Raw genomic sequence first — 16,474 nt, 5'->3', positions numbered from 1 at the left:
CTGTGTTTCCACCCATTCTCTTTTTAGTTTCGACTTCCTTCCCTGGTGAATTTCATGTTCAAAGACGACACAGCTCGGGGCTGGACAAGTCACAACTTAAAGGCATTTTCCTTTCCAAACTTTACCAGTGTTCGCTGGTCCTCGCTGGTAACTAGTTTTCTGGAACCAGAGTTCATGCTGACAGAGGCTGCCTGCCTGGTCCGGAAAGGGGAAGTCTGATCTCTAAACACCTACTATGTGTAGGGTTCCATAAATCACGCTCGAGGAAGATTAAAAAACAAACGAACAACAGTGGGGCCAGATTTTTTNCCCCCCCCCCCCCCCACACACACAGTGGTACATTTGTCACAGCTGATGACTCCACACTGATACATCATCACAGCCTAGGGTCCTCAGTCTACGTCACAGGGCTCGGTCTTGTGCATTCGAAGGGTTTGATGCCTAAGGGCCTATAGCCAGCATCAGAGGATCATTCAGAGTAGCTTCTCTGCCCTAAAAGTCCTCTGTGCTCCCCCTACTCATCCCTACCTCTCCCAAACCCGTGGCACACAAATCTCTTCACGGTCTCTGCNGCGGCCCGAACCCACGAACTGCAAGATCACAACCCAAGGGAAAGTCGGAGGCTTAACCAACTAAGCCACCCAGGCGCCCCTATTATTTTTTAAATAAAACTTATTGTCAAGTTGGCTAACATACAACGTATAGCNCTCTCTCTCTCTCTCCTAGAAATAAATAAAAAACATTAAAAAAAAAAAAAAGAGTCTCTTGTGGTTGGCCTCCCTCTCTGTTTGAAACTATCATTTAATTTTTAAAAAATGCAGTTTTAGGGGTCGCCTGGTTGGCTCAGTCGGATGAGTGTCTGAGTTTGGCTCAGGTCACGATCTCGCAGTTCATGAGTTCAAGCCCCACACTGGGCTCACTGCTGTCAGCACAGAGCCTGCTTCAGATCCTCTGTCCCCTCCTCTCTCTGCCCCTCACCGGCTATCTCTCTCAAAAACAAATAAGCATTAAAAAACAAATAAGCATTAAAAAAAAAAAAAAGAGGCAGTTTTAGGTTCACAGGAATTGCGAGGAAGGCACAGAGAACAGAGACTTCCCTTGGGCCTTGCCCACACACACGCACGGCCTCACAGGGCCTGGATTCTGCTTCCCAGAGCCCTTAAACGTGGAAGGGTAGCATGTATCCCAATCCTCAACTCCTCATATAGTAGAAAGCTTAATATAAAACCATATCAAAAATCAAAATTAAGTTCCTTGGGAACACAGAAGAAAGAAAAGTATGAGGGGATACGGGTGGCACATAATTTGAACCCAGGGCTGACCTGGAGTTTGGGCTTGGACTTGTATTCACTGCTGCAGGGGAGGGGCGGTCCTACAAACAACAGCTAAGAGGCAGAAAGAGAAGCTGGCAAGTTGAGTAGCCAGGCTGGGACAGAGGGGGGCGCGGTGCTTCCTGCGCCCAACTCTGATGGCAATGGTTAAGAGGTTAAGATGGTTTAAGGTTAAGGAGCCTACAGAGGTTTAGAGCAAGAGGTGAATGAGGTCAGACCCAGGTGCAAAAGGATCTCTTTGCTGGCAGCGGGAAAATCGGAAACAAGACCAAATGAACCACCAGGTATGTTTGATATCGTGCACATCATGAAATACTATGCGGCCATTAAATACAAGCTCTAATGTAAGATGTACCAGGTGACCCTCCGGCCTTTTTGCAAGGTTGAGGAAAGATGCAGGAAAGTATGTCTACCGTGACCTCACCAAAACAATAACAACCCAAACCAAAAAAACCCAAAACCTCCTGCCCTAAGTATTATGTGTCCACGATTATACAGGCATACCTCATCTTACCGTGCTTCACAGATACCGCGTTGTGGTTTTTTATTTATTTTATTTTTTACAAATTGAAGGTTTGTGGCAAAGCTAGATCAAGTCTGCCGGCACCATTTTTCCAACAGTATTTGTTCACTTTGTGTCCCATTTTGGTAATTCTTGGAATACTTCAAACTTTTTTATTGTGATGATGAGTTGCTCCAAGCTCAGATGATGCTTCGTTTTTTTTTTTTTAAGCAATAAGCTATTTTTCAATGAAGATAATTACACTTTTTTCTATTTTTCTGGTTTTTCTTTCTTTGATTGCACACTGAGTAGACTACAGTATAGTATAAACTTAACTTCTGTAGGAATTTCTAAAAAGTTCACTTGACTTGATTTTTTGTGATAATCGCTCTCCTGCAGTGGTCTGCGACCAAGCTGCAGTATATGTCCGCATGTTAGTGTCCAAGTAGGTAGACAGTACATGCGCAAAAAAGCACAGGCAGACACAAGCTGGGTTGTTACTGAGTAGGGGGCACTATTATGCGTGCTGGGAATGAAGACTGCTAAGAAGAAAGAGAATGAAAGTAACCGGGTTGCACTGAAAGAAGGAAATAACCACATATATACAATATAAATGTTCTTCTACATGGCTGTAGGTTTTTGAAGATATTTAATACAGACTGTTTTTTACACGGTAAAAACCCAGATATCGAGTGGAATCTGGAAGTCCTGCATGGAACAGAGCGAAGAAGGGAAAGAAAACCATGGAGACCAAGTGTGAAGCTACTGGCAGGATACTCGGAAACAGAAACAATGTAAATGTCCATCAAGAAACAGATAGGGGCGCTTGGCTGGCTCAGTCGGTAGAGCCTGCGACTCCTGGTCTTGAGGTTGTGAACGAGCCCCACGTAGGGTGCAGATTACTTTTTAAAAAATTAAAGCAAACCCCAAGTGAATGGACTACCACAATGTAGCACATCTATTCATCCCATGGCATATTATTTGGCCATAAAAAGGAATGAAGCACTAACACAGGCTACATGAACCGTTAGAACTTTATACTAAGTGAAAGAAGCCAGTCACAAAAGACCACGTGCACGTTATTTGCTTGCATTCATAGGAAATGTGCAGAAAGGGAACTCTGCAGAGACAGAAAAGAGAGTGCTTAGGGCTGGTAGATGGGATGGGGGCGGTAAGGGTGGGGAGGAGGGGTAGGAGCTTTCATAGTCAGGGGATGAAAAAGTTCTCAAACTGTGGTGATGGTAGTGCCTATCCATGAATATACAAAAAAACCACTGAACCGGACACTTCCGATGAGTCAATCGTATGGTATGTGAATCCTATCTCAATAAAGCTGTTTTTTTTTAAGTATTTTAAAAGCCATATGGATAAGCAGCAAGGGATGTGAGAGGAAGATCTTGGAGACAGGTTTGAATGTATTTAGTTTCAGGTAATTATTTAAAAAAAAAAAAAATCGGAAAAAATTTTGGCCCCTGCAAGCTTAAAGAATAAGATTTCAGAATTCCTAGACAAAACAAATGACAGATAACAGAGCTTGCTAAGTAAGACCTCCCCCCAAATCCAATGATAAGTAAGCCCGACCTTCTGCAGCTCCAAATTTAAAGAAAGGGCAAGAGAGGTGCTGATAAACAGGGGTCCAGGGCCGGGGAGGGAGGCGCTCCACCACCAGAGACAGAAGTAAATGCTTTTATAAGTTAATGAATTTGATTACCCTGAACATTACCTAGCCGTTTATAATTTCATAAATATTGCATAAAGATCCTAAGTAGTATGAAAACAGACTTGAAAACAGCTGCCTGTCTATAGTTCGAGGCCATGCAGTCTGTGCTTACTGCAGAAAATACAGTGAGTGAGTTCATGTTCTCTGCGCCCTCAAAGTTCAAGTGTTTCCTCTGCATTTGAGAGAACTCTCAGAAACCGGCCGAGAAGCCCGGAGAAGTCAGCAAGAGTGGGAACCTGGCCTGCCACACATGGGCCCATGGGCTTTGGTGGGGTCTGGCCAGCACTTCTGGGAGAAGGTACTTCTCTACTGTGGGTGGGTGAGAAGCGCGGATGATTGTATTTTGTAGATGAGGAAGTTGGAAGTGAGAAGCCCCCATGACCTAGTCAAGCTGGTTTAAATATTTCACAGAGTACAATTCTCAAAGGAATACACTGGAAACTTCTTCAGGGAAAAGATTAGGATGGAGTCTGAGGAGAAAATGTGCCCTACATCCCAGTACCATTCCATCTTCTGGGAATACGGAGACATTCTCTGAGCATTTCAGCATTAGGAGGGGCCTTAGGAGCCAGCCTGCAGGTGCTGACTTGATCTCAATACAGATGATGTAATAATCACACCCAGATCAGACACTGGTTCACCACACTATGAGTTCAGCCATATATATATATATATACTTTTTCCCACACACATATATGTATAGCTAGCGAATAGAGAAAATCTTTTGGAAAATGAAACCGCAAACTCTAAGCTAATCCACCTTTGATCACTGTGGTCCCATTAACACAGGCAGTGAGAGATGAGCCTCATGAGCCTCAGATAACGAACAGACAATCCAAACGTTCTCTGACCCACTCATGGTTGCACCTCTACTTGTATCTCTTCTTCCTCCCTGGGTACCTGCCATGGCTGGACGTTCCAGAAGAGTAGATACACAGCAGCACACAGACACCCTCGGAACGTACTGAGCTACATCCTGTGGAAACAGCCCACAGGGGATAACATATTTCATAATGACGGCTTTTGTTTTAACAACAAATACCAAATACAATTTGGTAACTCGTGTATGCTTCGGACCACTGGCAACAGTTTATTTCTAGAATGAGTCCTTCCCTCCCTTTTTTGGAAATACTTAATTTACTCAAGGTGTAAAAACTAACCACTTGATAATGATCGTAATGTCTTCAAGATTAGGTAAAAGCAGGCATTATTTCTTAATCCATCAAATGTACTTATTAAGAACCTTCCGGGGCACCTGGGTGGCTCAGTCGGTTAAGCATCGGACTTTGGCTCAAGTCATGCTCTCACGGTTAGTGACTTCGAGCCCTGTGTCGGGCTCTGTGCTGATAGGTCGGAGTCTGGAGCCTGTTTCATATTCTGTGTCTCCCCCCAACCCTCTCTCTCTCTGCCCCTCCCCCAGTCTCTCAAAAATAAACATTTTAAAAAAACAACAACTTTCCTTTGACTGAGGGTGGCCATACAAGTAACACGTGTCCCTCCTTGGACTCAACAAATGTAGGCTCCAATGCTTTGGCTCCAATCTGCTGAGAAAGCAGCACGGCAGCGAGCCCCAGGCCTGACAATCTAGGTCCTCAGAGCACAGAAAAATCAAACAAGATCTGAGCATCATACCAATAAGTGCCTTACTGCCTTTAGCAGCTTAATAGAAAAATTTTTTAACTTTCTTATCTTATAGGACTTAATCTTCCACCCCCTTCTGGTAGACTGTTTCTCAAAGTGAATAGTATAATATTCTAAAAGAGTTCTGCTTTTTCTCATATTTTTTAATGGATCCTGACCTCATGGTTCATGAGTTCAAGCCCCATGTTGTGTTCTGTGCTGACAGCTCAGAGCCTGCTTTGGATTGTGTGTCTCCCTCTCTCTGTCCCTCCCCCACTCATGCTCGGTCGGTCTCTCTCTCTCAAAAATAAATAAAAACATTAAAATTTTTTTAAAAACATTAACAAATCTTACCTCTGATAACCCTTCTTCAACTTTAGAAAATCAGAGATTGCAGAAAAGCTTACGATGTCAATTAGTTACACTAATAAAATATCATTCCCAGCCCTATAATGACTGAGAAAGTCTTACAATAGGGCTTCTGTCCTTCACCTTACTAATTAACAAAAAAATTAATTAAAAAAGATGTAAGGCCTCTTGAGCTTTATTTGCTGTGTTCGCTCCATCAAATTCTCAAAAGCAGTTAATAAATATTGAACAGAAGTTTATCGTGCTTTGAAGAGTTTTCAAAAGCACGGTTACTAAAGCAGCAATATAATTTTCCTGACCTTGAACAGGCAGTAAACAAAAGCCAATAAAACTAGCGACAAAAGTTCTTTGTACTTACATCCGTCCTTTCACCCTGGGCCGTTAAACATTTTACACACAGTTGTTGCCCACTTGCTAATTTTCACGTTTTGCGCAAAGAAGCAGAAACTAAATTCTCCTAGTAAAAGAGGCAGCCCCCCTCCCGGGTGAGGAACAGGAAGCAACACGGTCACGTGACTGGCTAAGGCTGCTGGAGGTCTGATTGGAAAGCATGGAAAGTTCTCCCTCACCAAGCACAGCCTTCACAGTAGGGAGGCGCAGTCACCACCCTGAGAAGGAAAAGCCAACCTGTTACAGCTGGGGGCTGCTGTGTTCACCTCAGATCCATGCAACCCCCAACTACTCAACAGGAAAGGAGAAGCCGGAACAAATCTCTCACACACACACACACACACACACACACACACACACACACACACACACACACACACACAATCCTTCCGAGGAAGCTGCTTTGGCCAGCACACACCAAACCCAGACGAAGCCTTCCATTTCACATTCAAGGGCCTACAACATGGCTGCAGTCTGCCTCCAGGGCAACACACCCCTCCAGAAACCCTACATTTTATCCAAATTATGGAGAACCCTAGCTGTTTCTGGACTAAGACCATCACTTCCTGTCTTCCTCAACTGGAGCCAACCTCACCACTGGTGTCTCTCAGTGTTGAGTTTCATGGATTTCTGAGGAGGCTCTCAAACATGCCACCCTCAATAAATAAATCTGTTCCTAATGCATCTGACTGCGACCATCTGTCACCTCCCTTTCCTTTGGTAGCACACGTGTAATCTGCCTTAGGATGTGACCTTGACCATGCACCTTCCCAAGGCATGCATTTTTGCACGTCCATTAGACATATCCGTGTGAAGTCCTCATTAGGTGATGTTCTTTCAAGGGAGGAGCTGAGTTTTATGAATGCAGAACTAAATTGGACCGGACACATCAGATATGTACACACTTATACTACTGTATTGCATATACAAAGTTGTGGGGGAGCCTGGGTGGCTCGGTCGGTGGTGTCTGACTTTGACTCAGGTCATGATCTTGCAGTTCTTGAGGTCAAGCCCTGCATTGGGCTCTCTGCTGTCAGTGCAGAAACTGGACCCTGCTTTGGATCCTGTCTCCCATGCTCTCTGCCCCTCCCCTACTCACACTTTGTGTCCCCCTCTCTCTCAAACATAACATACATACATACATAAAATTGTGGTTCTGTTTATAGCAGTTTCCAATGTACTTATTTGGCAAGGACTTAGAAATATTATCAAAAAACAGTACACAAAAGGGAAAAACTGATAAGTTGGATTTCATTACAATTAAGTTCTCTCTGAAATCACTTGTTAAGACAATGGAAAAACAAGCAGCACACTGGGAAAATATTTTTAAAATACTTATTTGAAAAAACAATGTATCCAGAATATATAAGGACACTTATTAAAACAACGAGATCAACCCGTTAGAATGATTAAATCCAGAAAGCCGTCCCAATGATGGCGAAGATGTGGAACAAGAATGGTAATTCATAGCTGGTTGGAAGCAAAATCACTCAGCTGGTTTGGAAGACGGTTTCTCACAAAGCTAAACACAGTCTTGGATGATCCAGCAATCGTTCTCTTAAGGATGTAGCCAACGGAACTGAACACACCAAAAGCTGCAAGTGGATGTTTATAACAGCTTTATCCATAACTGTCAAAATCTAGAGGCAATCAAGATGTCCTTCAAAAGGTGAATGGACAAATAAACTCTATTTATCCAAACAATGGAATATTATTCAGAGATTTTAAAAAAGGAGCTATCAAGCTGCCCCCCAGGACACGGAGGAACCTTAAATACATAGTGCTATGCGAACGCAGCCTGAAACGAGTGTACATATATACTATTTGATTCCAACTGTGAGGACTTCTGAATACGGCAAAGCTGGAGAAACAGTATAGACATTAGAGATAGCCAGGGGCTCAGGGGGTAAGGCTGAACAGGGAAAACACAGGCAAATTTTAGAGGGTGAAACTATTCCGTATGATACTGTATATGGTGGATACACGACATGATATATTAGCCCAAATCCAGAGAAGTTTAAAGCACAGGAGTGAACCTTGGAGAATCCCAGGAAATAATGCACACCGTCACAAAAAAATCTAAATGTATTACAAATCCATGACCCAAAACCCCCAAAGGACTGGATGCGGGGGGTGGGGAGGTGGGGAAAAGGGCTTTAAGGAACTTTGGAAATGGGCTCTGTAAGACTAAGGGCAGAAGGAGCCACACAGGAGCCCGTAGGTGGCTCAGCAGGTTGAGTGTCGACTTCAGCTCATGTCATGATCTCGTCGTTTGTGAGCTGCAGCCCCACATAGGACTCTGTGTCTCCCTCTCTTTCTGCCCCTCCCCCGCTCGCACTGGGTCTTTCAAAAAAGAAAAAAAAAGGAGCTACACATAAGCACTATAGTATAGCTGGTGGAGTTTCTTCCCTCAGAATATGGGTTCACAATTCTCATACTACTGTGCAATTAAATGGATGGCAGATGGCTGGAGCCAGGTTTCTCACTGTTGGAGAATCTTCCCAGAAAACCTTAATAAAACTAATTCTATCCAGCTAGATTTACTTTTATGAAAACAGCAGAAAAACTCTTTTTTTAAAAAGCTTATTTATTTTGAGAGAGAGGGAGAGTACACACAGGGGAGAATTGGAGGGGGAGAGAGAGAATCCCAAGCAGGCTCCCCATGGATAGTATGGAGCCCAATGTGGGGCTCAGACTCAGAACCGTGACATCATGACTTGAACCGAAACCCAGAGTCGGACCCTTGACCATCTGAGCCACCCAGGGGCCCCTGAAAAATCCGATCTGCTGCTGGCTTACCTGGCACACTAAAGGCTGCCAGTCACGAGGTCCAAGCGGTCCTCAAAACGTGCTTCAAGAAAAAATGCCCCAAACACAGCTCAACATCCAGTTATTTTTTTTAACCAGTTATATGACATAACCAGAATGTGTTTCTATAGGAAATGGTTCAGCTGCAAAATATAATGTAACTTTTCAATATAGTTTAAGGACAGATGCAAAATAAATTGGGAGATAAAAATAGGTTCATTTTGGGGTGCTGGGTGGCTTAGTCGGTTAAGTGTCTGACTTCAGCTCAGGTCATGATCTCCTGGATTGTGAGTTCGGGCCCTGGGTCAGGCTCTGTGCTGACAGCTCAAAGCCTAGAGTCTGCTTTGGATTCTGTGTCTTCCTCTTTCTCTGCCCTCCCCCACTTGCACTCCGTCTCCATCTCTTAAAAAGAAACATTTAAAAATAATTTATTTCTAAAATTTTTTAAATTTTATTTTTATTTAATTCTGAGAGAGAGAGAGAAAGAGAGACAGACAGACAGACAACGTGAGCAGGGGAGGGTCAGAGGGAGAGGGAGACACAGAATCTGAAACAGGCTCCAGGCTCTGAGCTAGCTGTCAGTACAGAGCCTGATGCGGGGCTCGAACCCACGAACCATGAGATCGTGACCTGAGTCGAAGTCGGACGCTTAGCTGACTGAGCCACCCAGGCGCCCCCCCAATTTTTTTTTTAAAAAGTAGGTTCATTTTCTCCATTATCATTAAATGACAGAATAATGCATCCAAGGGTGGGTTGTTTTGTATTTTTTTTTTAGTTTATATTTGAAAGAGAGAGCACACATGTGCAAGTTGGGGAGAGGCAGAGAGAGAAGGAGAGAGATAATCCCAGGCAGGCTCCATGCGGTCAGCATAGAGCCTGACATGGAGCTCGAACCCACAAACTGTGAGATCTAACCTGAGCAGAAATCAAGAGTCCAACACTTAACCAACTGAGCCACCCAGTCGCCCCCAAAGGTTCTGTTGTTTAAAATCAGAAATATAGAGAAGATATACACTGAAAATCCTGTGTCTCTGTCTGGGTATGTTCTATGCACATATAAACTTAACAACTGTGTGTGCATTATATACACACCTACAAGCACTTACAGGTAAACACGCACCGTGTTTAAAAAAAATAAAAAGGCATTCTGTCCTTCTCACCTACAGAAATCCCAGTTCGGACACACAGGTCTCCGACGCTCTTCCCACAGCTATACAGCAGCAGCACCAGAAGGCACTTCATCAGCCCCCTAAGGGAGGACATTTAGGTTGTTTCTACTCTTGGTGGTGTTCCATTCAGCTTTTACTGAATGAAAGGAAACAAAAAAGGGCAACAGCAGAGCCTCCACGTGAGCGAGTCTCCTGGAGGTGTGCACCTCCACCCTGGCCCTGGAGCGTCCCTCTGTTCCATGGCGAATGCGGTCTTGCACTGCTGATGGCCAATGGCTAGGCGCACGGAGAACTGGAAGGTGATCACTCCCACGTGACGCTGCAGGACCCCGCGTCCCTGCCCAGCCTCCAGCTCTAAGGAAGCGTGATCACCGAGACAGGACCGCACCGCGGGACTCCCTCGGCTCCCGGTTTACACCAACCGTCACTGCTGGTTTGACGTTTCCATCAGCCAGAAAGTAATTACTGACCCGAAGTCTCCAGTGACTTAATTCTGTCAGTTTTCTATGTCCCAGTGTGGGAAACCACGGAAATTTGGGAGTTTATCTGTCACACTATGTAACAGGGTCATTTCACAATATTTCTAGTCCAAAGGACAGAGAGACATCTACAGGGATGGGTTATGATAAAAGGCTGTGTCTTAAACTAATTTAATAGCAAAAATACCAGCTACTACTCCCTGAACAGGGACCGTGTTTCCACCAACGAATTAAGTGTTCTACAGGCATCTCTCTCCATCCTTCCAAGCTCCTGATGAATTATATCAGCCCATGATATCAAACTAAACGTGTGATATAAGGCAGAGAGAGACAACTACTCAGGAAACGCGACTAGCTAACATTTGCCCAGCACTCTGCAACTTCCAAAGTACATCACGTGCACGACAGCACACGTTCTTCTCCACCACGCGGCGAGGCAGCGCGGCTATTCGCGTGTTCCCTAAGCAGGTGCAAAGAACGAGTGATGGAGCCACACCAACAGTGGTTACCAGGACAGAGGAGAGGGGCAGGCACCACGTCTAATATCGGAATCTCGGCAGGTTCTGTGATAGAGTCCCCTGGGTCCTGCCATCATCAACAAGTCCAAGTCCAAAGTGACGATGCGTGAGCAGCTGCTATGATCCTCTGTGGGTGGTCGATCAAGTTGAAGTGTTCCCATTCTGGTCTGTACTGAAGAATCCCTAATGGTGGTGGTGATGGTGGTAATGGTAGTAATACTACTCTCTGTACCAATAATACTAGTAGTAACAGCAGTAGCAATAATGAAGGCTAATGTACCAGGAACTTACCATGTGCCAGGTATTACACTAACTTTATTTAAGATTTTATTCAAAAATTTTTGAGAGAGAGAGAGAGAGAGAAAAGCAGGGCTTGAACTCACAAACCGTGACATCATGATGTGAACTGAAGTTAGACGCTTAACCGACTGAGCCACCCAGGCGCCCTTTAAGATTTTATTTTAAAAATTTTTGATGTTTCTTTATTTTTGAGAGAGGGATAGAGAGAGAAAGTGAGGGTGGGGGGGGGGTGTCAGAGAGAGAGGGAGACACAGAACCTGAAGCAGGCTCCAGGCTGGGCTGTCAGCACAGAGCCCTATGCGGGGCTCGAACTCATGAACCATGAGATCATGACCTGAGCCAAAGTCAGCCACTGACTGAGCCACCCAGGTGCCCCTAAGCTTTTATTTTTAAGTAATCTCTACACCCGACACGGGACTCGAACTCACAACCCCAAGATCAAGAGTTGCATGCTCTACCGACTGAGCCTGCCAGGCGCCCGCTTTTAATTTTAGCAACTCTAAAAGGTAGCGATGATCATCACCCCCACTTGAAAGATGCACATAACCTAAGGCACAGAGAGGGCAACTTCTAAAGAGTCACCAAACTCCTCTGAGACAGAGCCAGCCTGTCAGGGAGGGTCGAGCCAGCACTACAAACCCCTAACTGGCACTGCGAGGCGCAAGTTCAGGAGGCGGGGTGGGGAGTTCCTGTGGTTTGAAAGTTTTTATTATTGAACAATGGCCTTTGTTTCCTGGTACATTTTCCCTGAATATCGTGAATGAAATTAATCACAATAGCTCTATCTTGGTAGCAGACTTTATGCCAAAACAGAAATGAACTTCTGAAAATTAAAAGTCAAACAAAACAATGCATTTAGCGAACTGCGGCCAGCGGGCCACATCCGGCTTGCCACCTGTTTTTGTAAATACGGGTTTCTTGGAACACGGCCACGCATTGTCCATGAATATGTTCACATGACAATGGCAAAGCCTAAAATATTCACCACCTTGCCAGTTGCAGCAAGAGTACGCCAGTCGACCCCTGAGAGAATGGAAGCCGGGCAAATAAAGCCAGTCCAACGGTGAAAACTGAGATGTAGTCTGCCCATAATTATATATCCCATTTCCCAAAAATCAATATGAAAAAAGACTAGAGAAGACCTCGTTAATAATTTTGACATGTATTACATGTTGAAATAACATTTTGGCTATGTTGGGCTACAGTATATTATTAAAACTAATCTCACAAACACAAACTTCTCATTATATTTCAAGGTGGTGAGTGGAAAAATTTAAATGACTTAGAGGACTCACATTTTATTTCTACTGGACAGGGAGGCTCTAATCAATCAGGCAGAACCTGACTCTTTGAGGACTTGGAGCCAAAGCGCAGGGCTTAACATCATAATTCTATTTGAATTTGATATCTGGAGCATACTTTTATATAAATGAGCTGTCAGACTATTTTAATGCAAGGCTTGAATAGAGATCAAAATAAAATATATTAGGGGCGCCTGGGTGGCTCAGTTGGGTGGGTGTCCAACTTCAGCTCAGGTCATGATCTCACTGCCTGGCATTGGGCTCTTTGCTGACAGCTCGGAACCTGAAGCCTCCTTCCAATTCTCTCTTTCTCTGTCCTTCTCTCACTCACGATCTCTCTCTCAAAAACAAATAAAACATAAAAAAAATCTCAAAATAAAATATATTAGTTTTCACCAGAAACAGTACCTGTTACTCAAAGATGAAAAACGCACGAATCTTGTGAAAGACACACCATGAGTAGTTTCCAGGAGGCTAATGATTCCAAAGAAATTAGACACGACGAACATCCATTCATTTTAAATAAAGCATCAACTGGCAACACAGTTCTCAAACAACAACAAAAATGTCTTGGATTTCATTTTTCCTGATAGATGCAGTTTCTAAAGTCAGTCCAGAAGACTCCTAGGACCTTTCGGTTGGTTTTATTTTTGCGAAGCCACTGAGCCCAGCACCTCCAGCACCTATGGTAACAATAAAAAGGGGGAGTGTGTCCTAAAGCTGGATGGGCCTGGCCGGAAAGAGGGCACTCTGGTCTATTTTTTCCCCTCAAAACTGGCAAGTGAATGCTCGGAAAGGCTGCGGCTCCCGGCCAGTCCTCCTGGGTCCAGAATAAGCACTTTTTGCCTTTCACTGAGTCTGCAGGACGCTTACCCGTCTGGATCTTAGCTACCATCACACGCCTGCCTCCCCACCCCACAAACGGCCTGCAAGCCACTCGCATTTAACGTCGGGTCCAACGGGTCCTTGCGTTAGGAGAACGCGAAGCTGCCCTCCTCCACAGCTTCCTTCTCCCATACTTCTTCCTTTCCGCTTTCCTGCTTTTCACAACAGCCCTTGCACCTGCTGCTCTGACTTCTGCTCCTCTCCAGGGCCGCGCATGGAGGACACAGCGCACGGTGGGGGTTCCTTCCCTCCTTTCCGGCACACACGGGACACAGACCCCCCCACCTCCGCCTCCCTCTGGGCCGTGGATCCCCAGGAAAAGCCGCAGGAAGCTCTCAGCCTTCGGGCCTGCACACCAGACCCCTCTTGGGGGACAAGGCACGCGGGGCTTCGCTGTGGACACGCTCTGCCACTCACGTGGGGAAGACAGAAGGCAGCGGGTTTCTGCAAAAAGGGAAACTCCCGGGTTGTTAAAAGGAGAGCTGGTATTTAATTACGGCTGAAGAAAAAAGCTATGGCTTTCTCTCCGATTTAAAAGTGAAACATCGCTTCTCAGCCTTTTGGCTAAGATCAAGTGCAGTAAAAGTGAAACAGAGGGGCGCCTGGGTGGCTCAGTCGGTTAAGCATTTGACTTCAGCTCAGGTCATGATCTCCCGGTTCGTGGGTTCGAGCCCTGTGTCGGGCTCTGTGCTGACAGGCAGCTCAGAGCCTGCAGCCTGTTTGAGATTCTGTATCTCCCTCGCTCTCTGACTCTCCCCTGCTCATGCTGTCTCTCTCACTCTCAGAAATAAATAAAACATTAAAAAAATTTAAAAATATAAAAATAAAAAACAATACAAATGAAACAGCAAATAATGGTATTTAATATTAAAATGTGGGGTACTCCGCCCAGATTTTCATTGCCCCAATCAGATTTCACATAACCCTATAAAGGCGAGCCAGGAATAGGATTTCCTTATATACGTGAAGAAGTGAATCAATACAGCTTGAGTGACTGTCTAAGGGGGTGTGGCTGGTAAGCATCAGGACCTGTAGTGAGATTCTCTGCTCTTCCTTATGGAAGAACCAGAAGGGCATCACTCCGAATCTGGCTGGGGACAGCGGCCAGTCCTTGAGGAGCGGGACCCCGAAAGCGAGAGTCTGCCCTCAGGACCTTACAGCAACAGGACGCGGACACACCATCAAATTACCAGTCCACAACGAATTGGCAATCATGAAAAAAAGAACTGCTCTTTTGCGACAGCGGGAGAAGTGCTGTTATAGAATATTCCGGTGACTGTGTTGGGTAATGTGTTCTAGAATGTTCCAACGTCGACGGCGGTAACGCTTTTAAGAAATTTCCTGATAACCACGTGCACGCAAATCTGTTATTACAACATTAATTCTGCGTTAAGGACTAGACTTATTTCCCTTTCCATTGTTTAATATCAAGTCAGGCTCAATATATCAGGTGAGCATATGTATCTAATCCCTTCCTCAGATCCATTACAAGTGTAAAATGCCTATTCAGAAAATCTGATATCGCATCCCTGCTAAAGCTTCTCTGAACTGTACACAAGATACATTGCACGTATTTTTGTTTTTCCATCTTTCCATCTTCATCCTATCCACTCCTCTGATGGGCCCGTCAACCCTGCTCTGCTAACGGAACTCCTACTGTATCCAGGGCAGCCGTCCTGGGAAGGAGATCATTCCAAGCCCACCAGGCAAACCCGTCCACTCTGCCAGATACTCACTCTCCCCCTGTCCGCCACAGACCCCCTGTCTGGTCCTGGAACCAAGCAGCGAAACCAGGCCCTGGGGAGAGATGTGAGGCAAACCCACTGAGGGGCTCCTGGGAAGATTTTTCCTTCCTAAGAAGATACCTTTCACAGGTTAATATTTACCCTAAGAGGACAAAGTCTTCGTTTGCTTTATGCAGAGATGCATCCCGAGGGGACAAACACGCCCTCAAAAACTAGCCGTTAAAGAACCGAACGAAGATATGCTGTGAAGACGGGATGGCTGCCCCCGTGGCAGCCATTGTGCAACCTTGAGGCCGGCAGGTGCATGGACGCAAAAGCCCCAACACTGTGCAGCCTCGAAACAAATGCTTATTAAGTGCGATACTTATATGTGGAAATGGTGTCAGCTGAGCTATTCTGTGTCTTGTTGCTTTAGAGTCAAAGTTTTTTCAGAGGGAGATGGAGGGGTAGCGAGTGTATGACAAGCCTGTACGGTCTCTGGTCAGATGGAAGAAGTCTTGGGAAGGAAGGGAAGGATTACCCCCTGGGAAGGAGGGGGCACCAGTGGGGAACGGGCTTAGGCTCCAGATCGAGATCAAGATCGCTGCTAGAAACGCAAGGTTGCCGTAGAGCTTAAAATGCTATGGTGGTTAACACGGTAAACCTCACAACATCCAGAAGGCACATGAGCAGCACAGCAGAGGTCAGCACCGACACCATGCGCTGGTCCGTGATGCCAAGGCCAGATGGACATCACAGGGCTGTGGTCGAGTTCAAATCTAGGTCAGAATCAAAGACGGAATGCACGGACGGAGCGCCTGTGGCCACAGTGAGAGCCACGAGTTGGTGGCCTCATGTGAAGCAGCCAAATAGGCCAGAGGCCTGGGACAGGGCAGTTCTAGAAACACAGCACTCAAAACATCGTGAGAAGCTGACAGAGGGAGGGAGGGAGGAGCGGGGCACCGTGGAGGAGGGCGGCGAGTTGGCTAATGACAGATGTTCTCAGTCCTCTGTTGGATTACAAGGTGAGGTCATGGGACGGAGCGGGAAGGCTGACCTCAGGTTCCTGAGTGTGGGAGGTTGGAGGGCAGGAAGGTCTCTTCCTCCAGGGCGGAAACAAGTATGTCCCAAAACCAATCAGAGCACATTTCTCGATATCATCCAGCAACACAGTGGAGTCAGAGAGGAGCAGGTGGGTTAGTGACCCAAGGGACCACACCAAAGCCGCAAGTTCATAGCCAAGCCACTCTCCTCCCTACACAGGCCACTGTTTTGATGTCTGGACTCATGCAGTGATCATTCCAAGCAGGATACTTATGATCTGGGCACTTTTAAAATATGTAGGCTGTGTTCCGATC

At 45.5% G+C, this 16,474-nt stretch overlaps 1 protein-coding gene and 1 long non-coding RNA gene across 2 annotated transcripts in view; one reads left to right on the top strand and one right to left on the bottom strand.

The window, feature by feature from the left end:
* MYO10 (myosin X) overlaps window positions 1-16,474 on the bottom strand; it is a 236,355-nt gene that overhangs the window by 50,946 nt on the left and 168,935 nt on the right. The window lies entirely within an intron of this gene.
* LOC144238370 (uncharacterized) lies at window positions 14,742-15,514 on the top strand. Its single transcript, XR_013337096.1, has 2 exons — window positions 14,742-14,842; window positions 15,267-15,514. It is a non-coding gene; the product is annotated as an uncharacterized LOC144238370 (long non-coding RNA).

Source organism: Crocuta crocuta, unplaced genomic scaffold, assembly GCF_008692635.1.
Source record: "Crocuta crocuta isolate KB4526 unplaced genomic scaffold, BGI_CrCroc_1.0 scaffold51, whole genome shotgun sequence".
In the NCBI taxonomy this organism is placed as follows: domain Eukaryota; kingdom Metazoa; phylum Chordata; class Mammalia; order Carnivora; family Hyaenidae; genus Crocuta; species Crocuta crocuta.
This window is presented reverse-complemented; position numbering and strand designations above follow the sequence as displayed.